Genomic DNA, 11,430 nt, shown 5'->3' with positions numbered 1-11,430 from the left:
TGCTTTTCAAGCTCGTGATTCTACCTTCAAGAGAATTCGTTGTAAGATTAGATAACCGGAAACATACTTAAGCTTAACTAAAGCGACTAAGAGCTAATGAAAATTGAGCAGCATTTCCTTTGTCTCAACAACTTTCTCCAACAGCAACTCTTAAACATCATTAGCAATACCCAAGACATCATAATCAATAAATTTCTTCAAGTTAGAAATTATTCAATTCTCAACATTCTCTTTCAAAGTCACCCGTAACCATAACTATGACATAACACCACATTCATTCTCATATAATATTTCTTTAACGTCATTTGTATCATTCACTGCAAGATTATACTCATAGTATGTCAAGAGCTATGATTCAAGTCAAGTTACTATTCAAGAATACCACTATTTCCATAGTTGAGTTTCATATTCTTCTTTCTTCCTTAATTCAAGCCATTCAACCACTCAATACTCTTAATAACATGAAATGGATACAAAACTCACATTTGATGATGTAGGAATGGACTTTGGATGAAAGTACTTCACTTGGAGAAAACCCCAACTTCAACACCAAAGAGATTCTTGGCTTCTAGCAACCCTAGAGAGCATTCCCTCACTTGATTTTTCCTTGATTATTGGTGTTTGATATTTAATTTCCCTTGGGTTTGTGTTAGTATGGTGTGTGGAATATTCTAGAGAGTTCAAGAGTGGTGGGGAAGGTGAAAAATGAAAAATTAGAACTTGGGTCACAAATTTATACTTGGAGAAAAATTTGTCCCAATTTAGTTATACGGACACTTATACGGTCCGTCTAAGTGACCGTATACTACCATCAGGGATTTGCCTTTTCTGTAAAGGTTATACGGACCGTATAAGTGGTCGTATAACTCCACTTTTCCGAAGTTGTTCTTATCGTTTCGTTTGATCTCCAATTCTTATGGAACCTTCTTGGCACTTGTATAACACTTCATTAACTGTCTAAGGAGCCTGATAACTTCTCCTCGAGACATTACTAGACAACCCTTAGCTCGGTAGTTTGCGAAACCTTTCCTAAACACCACTTATACCTCACTTGCCTTTGACGAACTCTCTTCCCCTACCTCAAATGCATTTGGAATCTTAAATAGAATTGTTAAATACCCTTTCTTACTTGTAGGGACTTCATGTATACCTTAACTTGTGTTAGTCTAATCACCGTATGATAACGCGAAATGTCTGAGGTGTAACATCAACTTTTCCCGCTCCTGCGACGACGACCACCTACCCACTATAGAGGACTCGCTACTGTGGTACCATAATCGCTGCAGCGGTTCATATTGACCAGTAGCTCTGGTTTTTCCACTAGTTTTACACCCAAAAATCCCAACACCAATTCGAGGCCCTATAGACACAAACTAAACATGCACATATACATAAAAATACGCTACGAACTCACCTGCGACCTCAGAATTCCCAACAGAGATCTAGTTTACAAAGTCACCCCCATAACGACCTAGCGGGTCGTTACAAAAAGGCTCCCTGAGGAATAAGATGAGTTTACTTGGCATATAAATTATCGTTCTTCATCACAACTCTTTTTCATTTGGGAGAATCATAAAGAAGAAATACTTTTTAACTATTGGTAAATATTAGAGAGTCATTTAGTAATCATACGCATATCATACAATGCCCCATATTAGAAATATATCATATCAACACCTACAGCAATACATTCCGTTAACAAGGACACAACCTTGGTTTCTCTTTCCAATTTTCAAACGGGGACACAACCTTGGTTTCTCTTTCCCCTTGTTAAACGTTAAGTCAAATAGAAATTATAAACATCAAACTATTTTACATCTTACCGGAATAGGATTACAACTAAAGTCAGATATCTCACTACTAGAAGTAACATTTTCACACCTTATTCCCTGTGAGATTCGACCCCAAACTAATTGGGTTACTATATTTGACAGTGATCACTTTATGCCATTTATTTAAGTGTAAACTGAGTGTATCAAATTTTGGCTCCGTTGTCGGGGGAATACGGTTTGAAATTACTAAATAATGTGTGTTTTGATTTGAATCTTTTTCTATTCCATCACTCCTTATTTGTTTTATTTTAAGAACCAGGTGAACATAGAAGGGTGAGGAGGAAGACATGGACCACCCACGGCTTGAGCACCTAACGTATCCAATAGGCCACCAGCTGAATATGAGGAGGAAAATGTGATCGTGGATGTGGTGCAAGAAATTGACAATGCCAGTGCCATTATTCCTCTGTAAGTTGATGTGGCCAATTTCAAGATTGATAGTGGCTTGAGAGTTTATTCCAGAATTCCACCGACGACGACCCACCTCAGCATATGAAGAATTTTATTGGTGATTGTCATACACACAAGCAAAATAATACGTCGATTGATGATCTTCAAATATTCTCTAATAGGCGAAGCTAGGTGTAGCGACCCGTCCGGTCCTTTTAAGCTTTTGGATTTATTTCCTCTAAACATCCTTCCCGTAGATTCATATGGGTATGTGTGACTTACGGGGATGGATGACGCGGTGCTGTTCTCGAGATAATCAGGCGGGTTTTGGGCTAAAATTCAAAGTTTCTAAGTTGAAGAAATGAAGAGGTTCGACCGAAGTTAATATCGGGGTTAAATGGGTCTGCGTAAAAGTTCTGTCAATTCCATTAGGTCAGAAACATGATTTATGATTTAGTCGGGCCATTGGTTCTGGTTCTGAGGGATTTGGGTGTGATTTAGGTTATTGGTTGAGAAACTAGTTAAGTTAAGGAGTTGGAGTTGACCACGATCAACATCAGGTCAAGACAACCTCTTTTCCGTGTTTTGAATGCGCGAGAAGGTTTGTGGTGTGTTTTATGACAAAAATGCATATTTGGTTTGTTTCCGAGAGGTCCCGGATGAGTTTCGAGTGTTGAATCGATGATCGGAAGTCATTTGGCATTTGCTGATTTTTTGGTGCCAGCAGTGGTCATCGCTGCCGCGATTGGAGGGCCACGATCCCGAAGGGTTCGAGAGAGAGCTGGTCATCACAGTTGCGTAGTATGAGCTGCGTTCGTATAAGGGAATTTGGGGTCTGATCCAGGTCGAGCGGACTCATCACGATCGCGATAGGTCAAGCTAGTCTTAGCCACGTTCGCCAGCAGAGTTCGGAAAAAAGGATTTGGGCCTGGACAGAATAAACCCCCATTTCAAATTTCGTTATTCATAAATAAATTTTAGGAGCTTGATTTTGGGTGCTTTCAGAGGTAATCTTCAAGTTTTGACTCGAGGTAAGTTTCTAATCCTAATCCAAGTATTTGCCCATGATTCCATCCTTTATTTAGTGATATCATTCATGATTTGATATTAGAAATTGGGGTTTCCATAAAAATGAGTTTTTAAGTAAAATATCAAATTGCAGGTCGATATGTGATCAGATTTCAATGATTTTCGAGATTCTTAACCTTTACGCTATGGGTACACTAATTTTGCAATAAAATTTCAATTTTACCATTAGGGGCTCGGAATTGTCTTTTGGGGTTCGTTTTTGGGTTCTGAATTAAAGTATAACAATATGGGTATCGTTCTACTTATTTAAACTTGTAGAGTACTATTTTGACTACATTGAACTCGTTTGGTGAATTCAAATGCGATAAAGCTTCCAGTAGGCTTAATATTCGCTCTGATCGAGATTGAAATCGTTCAGAGACGTTGAGGAAGGGAAAGTCCGTTCATGAGCTTTGAGACTTCAACTCTACGGCAAGTTGAGACTTACTAGACTATTTATAGTGTTTATATTGGTTTAATGTAATTAAGGCGAGAAAGGGGAATTGGGGGTCCCGTACTCGTGAGGTGAAGAGCACTTGTGTGACCGGTCCCATCTTATGGGTAAATTAATGAAAATGAAACAATCGTGTGAAGTAAAGAAGGCCAAGCATATGGAATTAGTTAGTAGTTTTTAAATCTACTTGATTTGCTTGGTTGTTGATGAAATGGGCTTATGTTAGTCGTACTTGTTGAATACTTGTGATAATTGATTCATTGTGCATTCATCACTCCACTCTGTTGAAACGTAGCTTCCTTTATAATAAGACATGAATGAATTTTAAGTTTTACAACATTTTGTAGAGGACATAATGCCTTAAGATTTGACTTTTGTTGAAACGTAGCTTCCCTTATAATAAGACATAAATGAATTGAGAACGCTATAAGAAAAGAAAAAAGGCAGTGTGGTGTAACAAGTTTTAAATGATGTTCATGCAACATCAATTAATGTCGCTAAGACAATTCTTGAAGCATAAAACCCCTAGTGTAACTATCAAGACAAACAATTCAAAGAAAACTCTCTAAATACTTAAAATATGAAATATATTCAAAATTATGAAAATACTGGCTCCTTTCAATGATATATGAACCTATATTTTAATTTTTGAGAGTGTTAACCTATATTTTAACTATAAAGTTAAATTATGACATATTGGTTAGTATTAGACTAACCTTCGAATGAGTACTATGTTTTTCAATGTATTTTGCTTTCAAAACAACCTTTAATGGTGAGATTCTCCTCTAAGGAAATGAGTGAAGTAGCATTTTAGCTTTAAACTTAGTAGGCCTAATTTAGGAGATGTTTTCTCTTGAATTTTTCTGTACATTGGAACATTTTGAAGTGACTTTTGCCATAGATTTTATTTTCAGTGCCGACTTGTCTGTGTCTTGAGTTTGTTCCAAATGTGAAGAAAGTTAGAAGTAGCTTTGATGTTGCTCTGTGAAAGAAAAGGCCAGAATGGGTTGATCTATCATGAAATTCAAGTTAATGTTTAGGTTTGATTGGTTTGTTAATTAGATATATTTTCTCATCGATGTGTTTTTTTTTTTTTTTTTTTTTTTTTTGCTTGAGTTGTCATGTTTTCTCCTTTTATTTGATGCATAGTTGCAGATTTCTGTAAAAGTCATACCTATATGTTCTTGTTCCCTATTATTTTCTACAAGAGCTATTTTAAATTAAATATAATAAATATAAAAAAGAACTGCTTTATTACTGAATTTCATGGCCGACACTAACAAATCAGTATCATTACGCATTACATAATGAATTTGAAATGTAAAAGGAATATCCACATTTTATTTTATCAATAATTATCCCATAGGAAACACAATATAAAAAGAAAGTTTTTGAGGCGGAGTATTTCTTTTTTAAACAATTGTTGGAGTATGTGTATAAATGAACAAGACTCCCTTGGCAATGAGGCTACAGAGTCCAAACGACTGATTTTTACAATAAATTTTTTTCATGTAATTTGTCATGACCCAAAATCCCCAAATTGCATCTAAGTCGCGAAACACAAGTAAATTGCGGAAATAAAATATGTCTAATAATAAGAACATGAAATAGTCTAAGTCAATACATCCCCAAAAACCTGGAAATCACGAGTACAGAGCTTTTAAATCCAAATACAAGTCCAAAGAATACATAACACTGTCTGGAATAAGGAAAGACAACATGTAAAATAAGGAGTATAGCACTGTGGGACCGTCATCGGCTCACCTGAAACTTCGATAAATGGTCCAAATATCTACATACCTCCACTCACGCCCGAATCCGTACCTGCACACAAAAAGGAGCAGCAAGTGTAGAGTGAGTATGGGAAGCATGTGTACCCAGCAGCATCGTTGACTAACCCTAAACTATAGTGATGAAGAAGGTTGGTACTTCTGATACGCCTCTTCTTTCTTAGTTAGTCTCAAGTTCACAGTTTATACGCATTCAATAAGTAAATAAGAGTCTCACATTACAATTGGATCATAAGGTCCATTCCTTTTCAAGTATAATCGTGAAGGTTCAACCTTTCCATCGTTTAAGTCAAGAATAAGTATAAAGTTCCCATTTTTATAGCCTTTAATGCACGTATGACATGAAATCAAGTCAAACAAGCATAAATAGTATGAGATGTAAAGGATGCATGCTGTAGCATCCCCTTTGGGAGGATGCCACTTACGAAACAAAAGCTAATTTCACACTTACAACGTTTAGAAGAAATTTATGCCAAAAGATATTCACAAAAAAAAAAATTAATAGCGGAAATAGGCCCATGCGAAAAAGGGTTGAAAGTGCGGCATTTTTTTCCATTATACACTCCGAATTTTTTTTAGATGAAATACAATATCAGAGTATCAATTTCGAATGGTAACGCCCTTCTCAAATAGTCAACACATTTAAGAAACTTCATTTTGAAATTATATTTTCCAATCAACACCACTGCAGGTTCATAATATATACGAAACTCAAACTTGCGATTATCACAGAAAACTAATATCTTCCTTTGTACATAATTACAAGGCAAAATGTAAATTTAGTACATGCCATGACTTGGGTTGAAAGCACACCCTAAAATTGCAAAACAAGTCACCAAGTTCAAGTTACAAGCATATGGTCTTGTGTCCAACAAGCCTCCAAGATTACATACATAAGTGTGACATGTGGATCATGTGCAAGTCCCCAAAATTTTACACGACCTAGATGCATATGCAAATGTGATCTTCACTAAAGTTCCCAAAAAGTCTACTCCAAATGGCCATCTTCAAATCTCCTCCCGCACATTACCTACGATAGAAAACAACTATCGCTAACATAAAGCTTAGTGGCGTACAAACTTTGGGCTTGGAGCCATTAGATTCTCCAATTCCCTTATCCGTCGTATGTAGCTCAATAAGATAATAATAAAGCAAGTAAAAGAGTATACCAAAGGATCAAATATCAAAATCTTGAAGAGTTTCCAAATGTCGAAATCAATATTTGAAGACTCGAGTGTCAAGAAAGCTTATAAATCAATTCAAGAGAGTTTGTCAAATAACCAATTTCACCCAATATGTACGTCACGCCATCACACCAAGCACAATCAATATCAAGATGGACCAAATCCACAAATCAAGAAGGGTCGTCACCCAATAATCAAGAGAATCAAGAGCCATGTTAAAAGTGGCTTTCCACTCATACTCGAAAATGGACAAAAGTCCATCATCAAGACGAAATATAAATCCAAAGTCAAGATGGGCAAGATCCGAATCAAGAGGCATGCCGATATCAGTGACAAAGCCACAACAACAAGAAGGACAAAGTCCCAACAAGAATGCAAAATGATCAAGCAATTCGTACAAGTGGGTGACTTAGCGAATATTTTGCAATACTTGAGATAATAACCATACAGTGATAGAAGATGAAGAGAAAGGAAACGACACATCAAGATACTTCAAAAATTCCAGAAATAAAGATATTCCAAGTTCAAGTTTATATATAAACCTTGGTGTTTAACCACACAACAAGTTCTGCGACAACTCGAGGAGTTCAAATCATCTACGCCATAGACCAACTAAAGTCCACTTCGTCAAACAATTCCTCTTAGCTTGTACAAGATCATATATACGTTAAATACACAATCAAATATCGATTTAAGTTCAATGGTTTCAACACGTCAAAACTAAACATGATATCAGTGAAAATCACCCTAAACTATCAAAACAAAAATTCTGAACAGTACTACTGTCTTGTATTGTGGCTCAGTTTCAAAGGGGTAAATGCCAAAAATAGACTTTATGGACTTAATGAAAGTTGTAGATATATATCTTGGGGTTTCAAAGAAATTCAAATCACTCCTATAGCAGTTTTGTACAAAAAGATATGCTAAAAATACTAATAGTAGTATATGTAGGGTTTGCAAAATAGAAATCTGGGCAACACCTGCCCTGTACTTCATTACCCCTTTTCCAGTAAATAAAAGTAAAACTGGGTTTTGGAACCTGAACGAAACTTGTAGGGATATGAAATACTTTCTAGAACATCTTGGATAACTTAAAACTAAATTTTATACAAGGAGATATGCTGAAAACACTAACAACTGTCCAGTTCAAAAATGGGTTTTGTAACTTACCTCAATCGTGTGAAGTAGTTTGTGGCTCAACCAAAACAAGTCTTGATGATTGATTTAGTGGGAAAATTTAATGAGAGGAGAGGAGTTTTGGGGTTTTATTTCTTGGAGAAAACGAAATATGAAGAGGAGGTGGAGAGGATATTAGCCAACAAGGTATATATGTTACTTTTGGATAAGGGTGAGGAAACAGTGGCTGCCCAACCCCTTTTTTGTTTGAATAACTACAAAAAGGGGCTGCCCTAAATACATAAATATCTAATCCATTTAATAATTTACTAAGATAATCATAGAAGGAGTAGTTTACATAACTACACCATAACACTTCAAACAAGTTTCAAATATCGTCAAGTTCACATTTAGGAAGTGCGAAGTAAAATATACCCTTACTATCAAGATATGGTCAATCGAAAATTCAAGAGTTAGTTTTTACAAAAAAATTCGGCGTGTTACGCATGCAATGCAATGACCATATGCATCGGTAAACACACGCTCCTGCAGAAGGTTTCACGTGACCTATAGGGTCCATATACCCACTCGGAATACAAGATCTCCCATATCACATCGGGTCTCAGTCGTTTGGCTATAATATCATCATCACTCCATCCACGTACCAAATCTAATATCCGGCCTCCCAGGATCCTGTCTTGCATTTCATCAATCAAATGCTAATAATATCATAAAATTATGAATAGATATGCGTACACCATGCAAATGCACAAAATTAAGTCAATATCAGACATATATATGTCTTTTTCATAGTTTGGACGAGATGTGGAGTGATAAATACAAATCAAGTCAATATTTACAAGTATTCAATCAATTATGGCCATCATAGCACAAATAAGCAACACTCATACCAACCTAATGGATTTATCCACCATCTTCATAGCCCGAAGGCTAAACACTTAATCTCTATCACTTCGCATATTTATTTCACGTTTTAGTTACCCATATAGTTACACCAGTACCCGCACAAGTGCTCATCACCTCACAAATGAGGGCCCCTGAATTCCCTGTTACGCCCCTTTATTACATTAACAAACACATAACACTATACAAAGGGTCTAGTAAGTCTTAACTTTCCTGAATCCGAAGCCGAAGAGTCACCATGCGGCCTTTCCCTTCCTCTAAGCTTCTGAATGAGTCCAATCTGTTCAAACACGATATCTACATAAGAATACGAGTCTAACGATACCTATATTGCCACATAAAGGATTCAGGTCTAAAGAGTCAACCTAAAATCCCGTCCCAAACCCCAAGGATTGTAACGGTAATTTTATTGTGAAATTGAGTTCATAACAGTTAAAATAGTACTCTACTAGGTCACACAAATCCAACAATATCCATATTGCTATACTTTAGTCTGGAACTAAAAAAGGTAACCTCGAGCCCCCAAGGGCAAAACTGGAATTTAGGCACAAATTCATCTTACCCATAGTGTAGATAGTCTATATCCTAAAAATCATGAAATTCTAACCACAATTGAACTCTCAATTTTATTAATCTCATAGACAACCATTCTCATGGAAAACCCTAAATCTATTACTTAGAAATCATGAAAAGAATCATAAATAAAACGATGAAATCATTAAAAAAAAAAAAACTTTGATTAAGGTTAGAACTTACCCCAATGAAGAAACTTGAATCTAGCACGTGAAATTACTCTAATCCGAGCTTTATAGCTTCTAAAATGGGTTTAGGAAGAATGATATCCGAATTGGGGATTTTATAGATTCTATTCAGCGATCCTCACAGGTACGTCACATTCTCCGCCCCTGCAAGGTCGCATCTATGCACCCAAATGCCCAGGTGCGAGTACCACTTAAAATTCCACATGCCCGCAGTTGTGGACACACTTGCGCAGGTGGGCACTCGCCCCTGCGGACTTCCCCTCGCAGGTGCATGAACCTACCCAACACTTCTTCCCTCGCACCTGCGACCCACCTAGCGCAGGTGCAGCCCAAATAGTGCAGGTGCGAGACATCAGAACCAGAAAAAGGCAAAACACCAAAATCATCCGATCCAACATCGAAACTTATTTGGGACCCCATGAACACAAACCAAACATGCATTTTAGTCGTAAAACACACTATGAACTTGCTCACTCACTCAAAATTCTAAAAAGAGGTCATCTTGAGCCGAGGTTGACCATGGTCAACTTTAAAATCAAAATCCCATAATTCTAACCAAAGAGCTAGATCACACCCGAACGCCTCAAGACCTGAACCAAGGGCTCGACTGTAACACCTCATACCTCATAACTAAGTTACATTCGTGATTTGAGACTTAGAAACCAAGACAGAGAGTGTTAGGATTAGAAATTGGCTTGGAACGGTAAATGTACATTTTACGTCATTTTGTATGGGCTGTACAAAATTGCACGGGTTGTACTCTGTGGGCGTACATCACGGGGGAAAATCAGAAGTCACTAGAATTTGCCATTTCGAGTTACAGCTTGGATGTACGGGACGTACTTTTGTCCCGTACATTGCAGACCAAAAACCATAGTCACTAGATTTTGACAAACCCAGGTACGGCCCAATTGTACGGGTCATAAATTTTTTCGTACTTTGCCCACTTCAGCAAATAGTATAAATACATAGACTCAGTCCAAAAATCTTATTTTCATATTTCCAAGCCCTAGCACGAAGTTCTTGTCTCCCGACCATTAGAATACATCAAGATAAGCCTATTCTAAGCATCTCAAGTGAATTCTAACATATATTCATGAATATTAAATAAGGGTTCATCATTCGTAACCTAGGGTTTTTTTTTTTAAAAAAAAAAACCTATCTAAAGAATTCAAGACTAAGGCTTTTGGGATTCTTCTCAAGTTCAGACCACTAGTTACAAGTTTTAGAGCATTAACAGGTATCTAGAGTTTCTATTTACGTCTGGGAATATTACTGTTCTTCCTCACGCCATGTTCTTCCATGATTATACGAGAGTTTATCAAAACTAGAGTTCTAGACATGTTCATGATAACCCTAAGTATATGTATCATGATATATCATGTTTGTTTTAATAGTTCGTCATTGTGCTCTTAATATTTCTTTTTGGTTATTGAGAATCTGTCTGTAATCCATGAAAACCTGTACTTTGCATTCCATGGGTTCTTAAATGTAAGATATGAACTTTTATGCTTATTTTCATGAACGTCTACATGCTTCCATGTTTTCACACAAGTTATACTATATATCTATCTTCATGTTATAATACAACCACAAATCATGTTTATATAATTCATGGGCTAGTAAGCCAATTATATCCATGTTCATATTTTGGGAGTTGCACAGATTACCGAGAAGATTCAGATAGCCTGAAACTATGTACGCTAGCATGCGGATAAGGATCGCTCCGCCTGGTTTGGACGATACCTTCATGTTTACACATTACGGGTTGTTGGATCCATTCATGTTCATGTTCATGTCCTGTTCCCCGGCAAGGTACAGGATGGCTTAGCTGGTCGGGTAGAGGTCAGATACCCCGTTCTTACGTGGTGGTTACATGTTGGTTATACTAAGGCTCTCCCACTTAAAATG

Source organism: Lycium ferocissimum, chromosome 2, assembly GCF_029784015.1.
Source record: "Lycium ferocissimum isolate CSIRO_LF1 chromosome 2, AGI_CSIRO_Lferr_CH_V1, whole genome shotgun sequence".
NCBI lineage: Eukaryota > Viridiplantae > Streptophyta > Magnoliopsida > Solanales > Solanaceae > Lycium > Lycium ferocissimum.
Note: the sequence above shows the minus strand (reverse complement) of the source record.